Consider the following 12,934-nt stretch of genomic DNA (forward strand, 5'->3'; position numbering starts at 1 on the left):
TGGACTCGAGCTTGACTCGAATTCCTAACAAGCCTAAATGACTTACTTGATATTCGACTTGAAAATATAGTATATTAAGGTTTTATTATTTTAAAAAATAAATTATTAATAATATTAATATTTATGTGTTGATTTTTTTTAAATGTAATATAAAGTTTTTTATGTGTTTAAGGTTATGGTTCGAGTTTGAGGTTTCAATTGAGTTAAGTTTTTTTTTCATTTTGAGCTTTTACGAGCTTCAATTCATGGTTTTGAGTTTGAGAAGAGTTTGAAAATTTTAAGCTCGCGAGTTTTCGAGTCAAGTCGAGTTTCATTTTAGCATTTTTGAGTTAAGTTGAACTTGACTGGACTCGTTTATAGCCCAATGGAGAGAGAAGAAAGGAAGAAGAAGGAAATAAAAAGGTCCATCTTTTACGTGTTATAAGAATTTATACATAAATCTTTAGTGTTGATGTTAGGAACGTGATATTTCGGATATTTAATAGTTATAAGTAATTTACATATTATATAAAAGGATAGGATACGTAGATGACAGTTAAATTACGCTTAAATGATCGTTTGTGTATTAATTTGTAAATTACACATTTAGTATTTAAAGTATATGTTTTGGTTTATTTTAACACTTAAATTTTTAATTTTTTTCAAAATTATACCTGACATTTAGTTTATGTTTCATTTTAACAACATGTTAAAAATTAACATTAAATTTTGGAGAGAAAAAACGATAGTTTAAGTACTAGAACGGATTAAAACTAATAATTAAGATACTAAACTTGCAATTTATCCTAATTTTATTTATATTATATTACAAGAAATAATTTAATGAAATAAGATTGTAAGAGTAGACTTGGAACATGGAAACTATGTGACGTTGGTTATGTCATGTGCATAACATGACCACATGCGTTTAATTTGAAAAGAGATTGCTGCGTTTTTCTTTGATTCTATTTTATTATTTAAAAATAAACATTTATTTTGCTATTTTTTGAATTTTTAGGATAATTTTCAAATTTTTGAAATTTGAAAAAATACATTAGAAATTCGAATCATAAATTTTAAACATTCATTGCTATAATCCAATTTAAGAAGTCGGCTTCAAAGGAAAGTTTTGTCAGTTTCGATTCATCCCATATTTTAAATTATTATTATCAAAATTTTAAATAAAAATAAAAAATATTTTGTTTATTTCTCCAATGGATTCTATGGAAATGGGAAATGGGATTTCATTGTCATTTTTCCATTTAGGTCCTACATGTCTAACTTTAAGCACATTGATTGCGTAAAAAAGAATTTCAATTTATAATTTAAGTGATATTTATATTTAATATATCTAGAATATACATATTTCAAAATAAAGAAATATACCATATTATAATCATATTTAATGTATTGTTTTAAAATTTTAATATTATAATTTTGGGTATAGTACATAATGGTCCTCGACTATAAAGTGATATTTTATTGAGTCTTTCGACTATTACAAGTTATAAAATGGTCCCCTGGCTATAAGATTTTTTAAGTCCCCTAACTATTAAAAGTTACAAAATGATCATCTGACAATTCATTATGTTCCAAACTTGTCTTTTTCTGTTAAAAATTGATGGAAATTTGAGTTGAACGTTAATCTGTTGACTGAGATATGATATAATGTGATCCCAAAATCTCAAATGATTATCATATCTGAGTCAACAAGTTAATGTCCAACTCAAACTACTATCAATTTTTTAACGAAAAAGGATGAGTTTGGAACGCAATGAATAGTCGGGTGATCATTTTGTAACTTTTAATAGTCCGGAACTAAAACAAGCAATGCCCTATAGTCAGGGGATCATTTTGTAACTTTTAATAGTCACAAGATTCAATAAAACAATATTCTATAGTCGAGGGTCCATTTGTGTACTTTTCCCTATAATCTTTTATGTTATCTAAATTTTAATAATTTTAGAGTTAATTGCATCATATGTCCCTAAACTATAATTCTCGTTTTAAATTAATCTTTAAAGTTTTGAATATTTTAATTTCATTCCTAAATCATGACTCATTATAACTTAGTCCTAAAACTTTTGTACATTTCAATTTATTCCCCAAACTATGACCCTCATTCTAAATTGTTCCTCGAACTTTTGATCTTTCAATTTCAACCCCAAAATCATTCAAATATGTAATTAATTTCAACCATAGTATACCATAAATTTATTTTTTTCAAACATATAATAATAGAGCTTGGTCTAATGGTTTCATTAACGGGGGATGCAATCAACATATACTAATAGTTTGAGATGAAAACGAAATGTTCAAAAGTTCAAATACTAATTTAGAATGAGGATCATAGTTTGAGATGAAATTGAAATATTCAAAAGTTTGAGGATTAACATAGAATGAGCTTCATAATTTAAGGATAAAATTAAAATATTCAAATATTTAAGAATCAATTTAAAATATGAAGCATAATTTGAGAACGTGTGAGGTAATTGACTCGTGTATATTTATACTACCTTTGAACATGATTTAATATTTTATGATTTTATATCTCAAATTATAAAAAGAAGAAAATTGAAATATCCACCAACAGTCTAATATCAATTAGCATGTCATTTAAATATAAACCTTTTACTATTATACTACGTATCCGATCCACATAATATTTTTTTATTAAATTAAGGTAATTACAATATAGTATATGTTATAAAGATTCTAAATCATTTGATAATGAACGTTCAAATACTTTAACCGACTTTGATACTCGAATCCTAAACTTCTAAAAACAACAATCATTCTTTTAATTATTGAAGTAAATTAATTCGTGCTGACATAATAACTCTAAAAAGGCGTATTTAATTTGAATTCATAAGGCCTAAGAAATTGAATTGAAGTGACAAATCATTTGAAAATGGTGTTGTAGCACTCAACATCTCTCAATGAGTCCCTTTCACTACAGTGCCCAAAATACTCTGCAATCATATTCCATATATTAATATATAAAAAATGTCCTAATTTGTTCTCGATATGATTTTTCTATTGGTATATTGGATAATCATAAAACTCATTTTGAATTTAAATTATTTTAAATTAATTTTTTTTTCAGTTCTGAATGAAATCTTTACTTAAAATATGTGTATCTTTTAATTAATAATAGCCGTAACTCTTATTAAATAAAAAAGAAAATATAACAAATTATGAGAAAATTCTATAAAAATACAGTAGATTAAAATATAGGTAACCTACACGTTTAGTACTTTAATGACCAGTTTTGATCAATTTTAATATCTAAACTTTCATTTTTTTCAAAGTTAAGCTTAACATTTTTTTTTTGTTTCATTTTAGTACTCCCATCGTTAAAAGTTTAATGAACAGGCTGACATGACATAGTTCCGGTGGACGGAAGACCAATCTAAACGATGGACCACGAGAGAATGACGAGTCGATCAACATAGTCCAGTTTTAGGCCCATCAGACTGTAGACCATTGAGATAAAAATATCAATAAATTAAAGAGTTTATTGTCGATTTAGGGACATTGAAGTGTTTCCCAGTGAAATGAATTTTTGGTATATGAAAAATGGAAAACAACCTAAGAGATTTTAGTTAGTTTTGCATTTGTATATCAAAGAACTTTATAGTTTTTTATTTTAAAAATCATAAAATTTTAAAAATATATATAATTTTTAGAATATTATGGATTTTCACATATTTTTACAAAGTTTCCATTTTTTTTTAAATATTTTTGGAATTATTACTTAAAATATTAAAAAATAAGTAAAAATATTAATTATAGTTGAGGGGATAAATAATTTATTATTGATTAGTTTTAATATCACGTTCCTATTTGATAATAAAAATAAAAATTTAATGTCTGTTTTATAATTCTTTAAAAGTTCATGATCTAAAAAGATTGTTTTGAGACAATTTAGTAACCATTTTTGAAATTTACCCTAATTATTATTACTATTATGAGATTTCACATCCAATTGAGAGAAAGAACAAGTGATTTTGTTATGTTGGTAGGGGTTTTAGAGAGCACAGCTCATTGGTATTTATTGTTAGGGTAAATTATATCAGTGACTACTTAATTATAGCTCAATTTTTATTTTGATCATCATTTTTGAATTCTTGTCAATCAGGTCACCTAACTATTTAAATATATTCAATCAGACCACTTTTCGTTAACAGTTAACGGAAGCACTGACGTGACAGTTAATGAAATTGGTATAATTACACATTAGATCCTCAATATTTATACATTCTATCAATTTGGTCTAATTCAATTTAATAAATTTAATCTCCAATTAGATGGTGACACGTGTCACTATCAGATTGGATGACATTTTTGAACCAAGGACATGAGTGAAACCAAAGGCACGACTGAAAATAAGAGACTTCAAGAGATTGAACTTGATTCTCATGTAGAGTTTGGGAACTCTTACCACTGAACCAACATTTAAATTTGGTTTGTTTTTAACAACATATTATAATTAACTTGTATTATAACAAAATAATAAAATGCATCAAACCTTTATTCTTTTTAGAGAATATATAAGTACCAAATTTGTTAATATATACATTTACTATTAAGAAAATTTAGTTAATAATTTATTAATATATACATTCATATATATTTTAAAATATAGTTAATATAATATTTTCAAATTAAAGCCAATTTTTACGTTTCATATTTGGTTCAGTGGTAAGAGTTCCCAAACTCTCCATGAGACCCAAGTTTGATCCCTTGCAATCTCTTATTTTCCTATTAATTTGTTCTTCAACAAAAACCATTTTATATAAAATGTTGTGAAATATAACTAATTGAGTGCTTCAGCCATGCTTCAGGTTTCACTTTGCCCCTGGTTTGAGTCCCCTTGGAGGCAGTTTAAATTTACCCGTTTTGCTTATCAAATCAGGTGGTGATACGTGTCATCATTTGATTTGATGTAAAATATAATAAATTAAATAATTAAAATTAATAAAATACCATCCAATCTGATAGTGGGACATGTCACCATCTAATTGAAAATTAAATTAATTAAATTGAATTAAAATTATGACCAAATTGATAGAATGTATAAATATTAAGGATTTAATGTGTAATTATATCAATTTTATTAACTGCCATGTCAACACTTCCGCTAAATTTTAACTGCAAGTGACCTGATTGAATGCATTTAAATAATTGAGTGACTTGATTGACAAGAATTCAAAAATGACCATCAAAATGAAAAGAGATTATAATTAGGTGGTCAATGATATAATTTACCCTTATTGTTAACTTGATGTGAAAGTTTTAATTTTTTGTGTCCCAAGTATAATTTTATAAATTAATTTGAGTTCAAGTCACGCCGATTCGATAATATTAAATCAAAAATAAAAATACAATATGAATGACGTTCAGGCTAAATAAGATAATTTGAGTTGTCTAATATGCAAAATCCGATATGACTCGAACCGACGTAACTCAAGTTAGGTATCAATGTCAAATCAAAATATGTGACATACCTAAATAGAGCTAGCAAAAATAAAGTGCATCCCAGTTATCTACAGAATTTGAGTTGAGTTTATAGTAAAACAAGTAGGAATACAGCAAAATTTATCATTCCCGTGAATCCCGTCATTGAGGGACCAACAAAGGATGCAGAAGCAGCAATCTGAATGATAAAACTGCAAGCTCCTTGTGAAGGATTCTGTGTCGTTTCCATGGCTAGACCCTGAAAATTACAGGCCATTACGACGTGTTCTTGTTACATGAGGAGCCGTACCCGAGCGCCGTGCAGTCCGAGAACGTGCAGGCGTAGTTTATGTTGTCCGCAAGTTTGCTGAGGTCATTAGCATTTGGATTGAACACACACCATTTCTGAGGGAGGTATTCAACGTTCTGAGCGGCGATGAGGTACGGGTTTTGGTTCTGTCCGGACAGATCGAGCGGGAATTTTGGCTGACCGTCTTACCTATAGATCCCCCAATGGCGCTCAAGGTTTCCAGGAGCAATGCTCTTTACATCTTCGTCTAGAAGGCCGAATAAGTACACTTGTAAGTATCCCGGACGCAGGGGCGTGCCGCTGTTGGCTGCAAGTCTAGGCATGAGCCCGTTGTAAAATCTCTGAGCATTAGCTATATTCGCGTTCTTGTCCCCGTCCGTGGGCCAGCCGACTTCCCGGACAATAATCGTCATGTCCCCATGCCCTATGGCTCTCAAAGCCGAAACCAACGTGTCAAAGTTGACGTCGAAAACATTAGTGAACTGAATCCCGTTATCGACAATCGGGTTTCCTCCATCAAAGAAAGCATAGTTGAAGGGGAGGTCATCATTTCCATAGAGACTGAGGAAAGGGTAGATGTTTATGGTGGAAGGCGCACCGTTCCTGGCTAGAAACTCAACGATCTGCGTCATAAGGCCACTAATATCGGGCCGGAACCGACCAGCTGACGGAACAGGGTTGTTTTCTGGAGAATTGTAGACATCGGCATTCGAAGGCACGGTAGCCTTTATCGAGTCTCCTACCCCGGCTTGGTTAAGTGCATTTTGAATGTTCTGAAGCGCAGGGAATGTGATGTTTATGAAGGAGCCATTGTAGGTTGTGAGAAACGGTTCATTGCCCACAGCTACATACCTGTGCTAAGACATCAAGAAATCACATAGATTAATTGCATTGCAGTGACAGAAAGTAAAACTATTAGCATCATTCGATCACCTTCGAACGAAAACACGCTTAGAATCTTCGCAACGTTAATCACACGAAGAATTCGAGCGTGACGATCCATTCGATTAGTTACTACCTCATCCATAAGCAAGCTTCCGGGAAACCTTAAACCATGCATATTGTGGTCATAAAAGCACACAATGCGACCAATGCTAAAAGCTTACATCATGCAATCAAGAAACTTACATAATGTCAAAAGAATACCCCTAGTGTTTAATTAAAATGTCACTTCGGCTTCTATTCTTTTTTCGAATATTTTGGCCTCTAAAATTTTATTTTGGGGGTAAAAAGGTCCCTATGTGGATGTAAATCGTTAATAAACAAATAATCAACGTATCAAAATAAGGCTCTTTTAATCCTAAATTGAAATGTTAGGGGCCAAAATCCTCCAAAAGATAAGAGTCAAAATTATTATTCAATCAAACGTTAGAGATTTTTTTATTTTAAAATGAAACGTTAAGCGTTAAAATACTTAAAAATAATAATAAAATTGACTATTTAACGTTAGAGGTATTTCTTTAACATTATGCCATCAAGAAACCCCACAATGCTGTGATGAATTTCAAGAGTTCTCATAAATAATTCATATCATGGTCAAATTCCAAAAACGGTCCCTGTAATAATGCCTACCTTTTTATGCTTAAGAATAAAGCTGGAAAATTTTGAAGGAATCTACTGTGATCTCAGCCTGGAATCAGTACCAAAGGGATAACAAGTTGAAATCCTGTAGTAGGAATCCTAGCAAACTCTTGCAGCTCGAGTTTCAAAGAAAATAAAGGGAACAACTGAAAAAATAAAGGACAAATAACAAAAAAATCCCTACAACTTGCTCATTTTGCATTGGTGATCCTCCTGTACTTAATTGTCATTAAACTTTAGTTTGCATTCAAGTAAACCCTAACCTTTAATTCGAGTACACTAAATACACAATGCTCAGTATTTCAAGCAAAATAAAAGTAATTAAGTTTCAAGAAGCATAAAAACTTTTAATAATATAAAATTAATATTTATTACGATTTTTGAGAAAATGCTATTAGGTTTTTTAATATATATATATATATATATATATATATATATATATATATATTGGTTGACCTCCCGATTCCAAGGCTTTGCATTAACTAATACGAACTGACCCACGTCACACATCTGATTTTAGTGGATGAGTTTTTCAACAGGGATTTTCTATATACAGAATGACTCAAACTTAAAACCTTACTTAAGTGATATCAAGTTGGTTACTACTTGAAATATTATCTAATTTCAAATTATAAAATAGAGTACATATTTTTTTTAAAGATTTAAATATTAATTATTTAATTTTTAGGGTAAAGTACAAATGGTCTCCTGACTATAGAATACTGTTTTATTAAGTTTCTCGACCATTAAAAGTTACAAAACAATCCTCCAACTATATAGTATTTTTTTATTAAGTCCCTCGACTATTAAAAGTTACAAAAATGGTCGCATGACTATTCATTATATTCCAAACTCGTCATTTTCCGTTAAAAAATTAATGACATTCTGAGTTGAACGTTAATCTGTTGAGTACTAGGGATAAACCTAGGCAGGGCAATCGCCCCCAAAAAAATATAAAATTATCATATATTTTAAATTTTTCTATGTATTTTCTATCGAAAATCTATTTTCACCCCCTAAGATTTTAGAAGCTTGCTCTCCTTAATATAAAATCTTGTGTCTTTCCCTGTTGCTATGATATAATAAAATATAATCATAAAATCTCAAACAACTATCATATTACAGTATTCATGTTAACGTCAAGCTTACACGACTGCCAATTTTTTAACAAAAAGGAAGAGTTTGAAACATAATGAATAGTCAGATGACCATTTTGTAATTTTCAATAGTCAATGGACTCAACAAACCAACACTCTATAGTTAGGACCATTTTGTAGCTTTTAATAGTTAAGGGACTTAATAGAGCAGTAGTCTATAGTCGAGGGACCATTCATATACTTTACCCTAATTTTTAAATAATTAATATATTGACAAATAATAATATTTAATGTAATATTAAAATATTTTTATTGATAAAAATTTAAAATAAATTTAGAGAAAAATTTTAATTTTTTAAGTCTCTTTAATTCTTTATGGAGTGGTCGGCCACCGACTGGATTACATCATGCATACATACATGTAAGATATAAGCGAGTTAGATCGTCTCTTTTCGAGATTGCAAAACGATAATGCAAAGTTTTCTCAATTTTTGAGAAAATTAATTTTGATTTAAAATAAAACCATTATGAATATTCTAAATAATTTAATTATTCAAATAGAATATATTTAACTCTAATTCTAGTCTCTCGATTAGGAAAAAGTTTATGATTTAATATCTTTAATTTAAAATAGTTATTTAAATTTAAAACATAAAATTATTAAAATATTCAAAAAAAATTATAACAATTATATTCACATAAAAGCATTTTAAATATATTATTTTTTTAAAAATAAAACAACAAATTATAAATTATAAAAAGAATAAAAAACTAATCCCAGCAAATGCGGGGCAATGATGAAAGCAAGATGTAGACACTCATTTTCGTTCGAGATTTTTTTAATATATAATAATATAATATAGTTTTTGAAAGAGTTTTCTTTTTTGGAACATATATAGTTTTTATAAAAAAAATCAGTTTTTAAAATATATGTATAATATGGATTCGAAAACATGTTTTTGAAAACGTATAATATATAGTTTTAAAAACATATTTTTGAAAACTTATATAATATATAGTTTTTAAATTCGGTTTTGAAAAACATATAATATAAGTTTTAAAAATATTTTTAAAACGTATATATAATATAGTTTTTGAAAACGTTTTTTGAAAACATATAATATATAGTTTTTTAAAAAATATTTTGAAAACATATAATATATAGTTTTTTTGAAAACATATAATATATAGTTTTTAAAATGATTATTTTTGGAAAATATATAGTTTTAGAAACATATTTTTCGAAATATACATATTATTTTATTTTTCGTTTTATTTTTTTATTTTACTTATTTATATTTTTTTTTATATTTTTTTTTCTTATTTTCGGTCCAATTAGGCAGGGTCTAGGACCAAATACAATGCAGCAGGTAAACCTGTTTGAATGTGCATGCCTGACCCAACCCACAAGTTCATTAGGGTTTTCAACACCAAGCAAGCCACAACAGAAATCAGCCGAGATGTTTGACCGAAAAACCCGGGACTGCACCATTCCGGGGTTTTCGGTCAACCCACAAATAGCCACGAACACCACTATAACACCCCAAACCCGTACTCGACCCGAATACGATTCCAAGGTGTCACGTTGACTTTTCAAAACATTTACTTGTATAAAATAGTGAATAATTTTAAACTTTCACTAAATAAGACTGGATAATTTACATAAAATAAAATCATAAGATTTTATAAAACTTATTAGTGCATAACAGATTCAAATCTTTATTTACATGCCAACCACAATCAGTATTACAAAATACTTACTATTCAATTCTTTTCTGATATAATCTTTGAAAATGATAAATTGACATGTCTTACTTAAGTTTTATCATTCTACTTATTCTCGGAACCTACGTGTGAAACAATCACACACTAAGTCGTTGACTTAGTGAGGCATATAAAGCATAGAATATAAACCATAGAACATTTCATATAACATAATGCATACATGTACATATGCCATCATTATCAACATCATTATCATAATCTCTATCATTATCATTAACCCATTTAAAACATGTCATCTTGTACTTAACATTTGTAACATATCATATAATATATTTCACCAAGCAATACACATAGTATCGCATATAAATAATGTCATATACTTCATATAACAAAGCATATACATCACATACAGTGCATTTATGTTATCTCTTTTAATAGTCCATGTACTAGCTTGTGTACACTTGTGATTCAGTGTAAACAATAATAACACGATATCATATAATAATGCAAACACTTTGGATATCTTTTATAGGCCCATGCACATTACTGATATCTTTTATAATCCAATGTACAGTACTGATATCTTTTATAAGCCCATGTACATTACTGAGAACTCAAGGTATGTGAGTACACTGAGGTTGTGCACATATGCCATCACCACAACTCGTATAAATTCCCACTAAGGCATATAAATTCCCACTAAGGCATATAAATTATCCCCAAGGATCTCGTATATGTCCCGAAGGACCTATCATCCCGAAGAATGTCATCTGTGTCCCGAAAGACCTGTAGAACCCTCAACTTTTGGCATGCCAACTATACCACTAGCTCTCATATCACATAACATGGGCATTATCATTTATAACAGTTCACATCACTTGTATCATTCTTATATTACCTCATAGATCATTGTCATATAACCCGTATCACATAGCTTCATATCATATCACATATTTCACATGTGCATGTAATCATGTAGATCATATCATATAACTTGTATCATTTCTCATGTGTTCATATAAACATGTATGTCATATCTTGCTCACATATGAATGTATTCACATACATTAGATTCACATATCTCATATTTTATTCTCATATATTCACATCAATCATGTCACATAAAATAACATGTCAAACATATCACATATAATAACATATGACACATATACCCATTTTCATGTACTCATGCACACATAAGCATCATATCAATCGCATGCTTGTACTTATGGAATCATGCATTACAACATGTAAATAGACTTATTGGAAATCATACCCAATGATGTATAAAACATCCATATATAATGTTATGCATGCATCACAATCAAATAACATTTTAGGAGTCACTTCTTACCATAGTAACTTCGTCATTGGCTCATCGTAAGCCAATGTTTATTCTATAACATAAGTACAAATTAAATTTGCACTCACCTTGACACTTTATATATCCAAAAGATGTTCTTTACTATAATCCACAACAACCCTTTTATAGTTGACTTGTCTTTGTCACAAATCAATCACGATCTGTACAAATCATAATTTCATAACGATACATATGTTAGTATTGTACTAACATAAACACATCCCAAAACAAAATCCATAATATACTTGAAACTCATTTTCTATCAAAATACTTAACACTTAATAATTTCTTTTAATATTGAAACCAACTTTTCCAATTTACACAAAATGGTCATTCACCATTTTATCACTTAAATTTTAAATACCAGAAATTTCAGAAATTCCATAAATTCCATAAATTCAAGAAATTCTAGTAATGGAATTATTACCAACCAATTACTTTACAAAGGTACAATTACCTTTAAGCACCCCAACTATGTAATTGTTGCATTTAAATCAACAATCTTTTCAAACTTCTAAAATGGTCATATTTCACATCTAAACGCTCATTTTAATCCCAAAATATCAATTTCTAGCATAGTACATCAACTATTAGACAATTATACAACCATTCACAACTTTTACAAAATTACGAATTGGTCCCCCAATCTTTCAAAAATTACAAAATGGTCCCCAAATTTTTCTAAGACCTGTAGAATACTTCCTACATCATTTCCAGACCTTATATAATTTTTCCATAATTTTTCTCACTCAAATACATGTACATAAAATCCATCACATGCCATTCTCATCCCCTTCTCTTTACATCTCATTCAACCTTTTCTTCCCCAATTTCCATGGGGTCCTTCATGGTACTAAGGAACGAGAGATAAGAAAGTGGCAACATATTAAAGAAATTAAACATTTTTTGGGAGTCAAAAAAAAAATCAAAACTTTAGTCCTTCTATTATGGTGAAATTGAGATTTCGCACTTTATTTATCGGTAATGTTAATTGTAGGTCCAAATTGATAACGTTATTATCTGCTTCTGGTAACAGAATTTGACATAATTCAGCCCCTCTTTATCTTTATAATGTTAGTAGTAAGTGTAAAGTGAAAACTCATGTCATCATTGTCAAATGCAACATTTAACCTACTAATATCATTATAAAAGTAGAGGGACTAAATTATTCCAAATTAAAGTAGAAAGATTGAATCTCAAATTTCAGCATAATAGGCAGACTGAAATAACAATTAGACCCCCCTAATAAAGTTTTTAGGCAAGTTTTCATGTGTTGATTATGTGGCTCCACATCATTTTCCATGTTGAAACCATTTTTCTCAAGATTATATTACTTTATTAACAAAGGCCACAACCTATTTTTATTTAACTTAAAGGTTATGAATTCGAGTTACTATAGATGATTGGTTCTGTAAGATA

At 29.0% G+C, this 12,934-nt stretch overlaps 1 pseudogene; it reads right to left on the minus strand.

The window, feature by feature from the left end:
- Positions 1–5,548: 5,548 nt before the first annotated feature.
- LOC120184918 lies at positions 5,549–9,919 on the minus strand (annotated as a pseudogene).
- Positions 9,920–12,934: the final 3,015 nt, after the last annotated feature.

Source organism: Hibiscus syriacus, unplaced genomic scaffold (assembly GCF_006381635.1).
Source record: "Hibiscus syriacus cultivar Baekdansim isolate YM2019G1 unplaced genomic scaffold, ASM638163v2 tig00003973_pilon, whole genome shotgun sequence".
Classification (NCBI taxonomy): Eukaryota; Viridiplantae; Streptophyta; class Magnoliopsida; order Malvales; family Malvaceae; genus Hibiscus; species Hibiscus syriacus.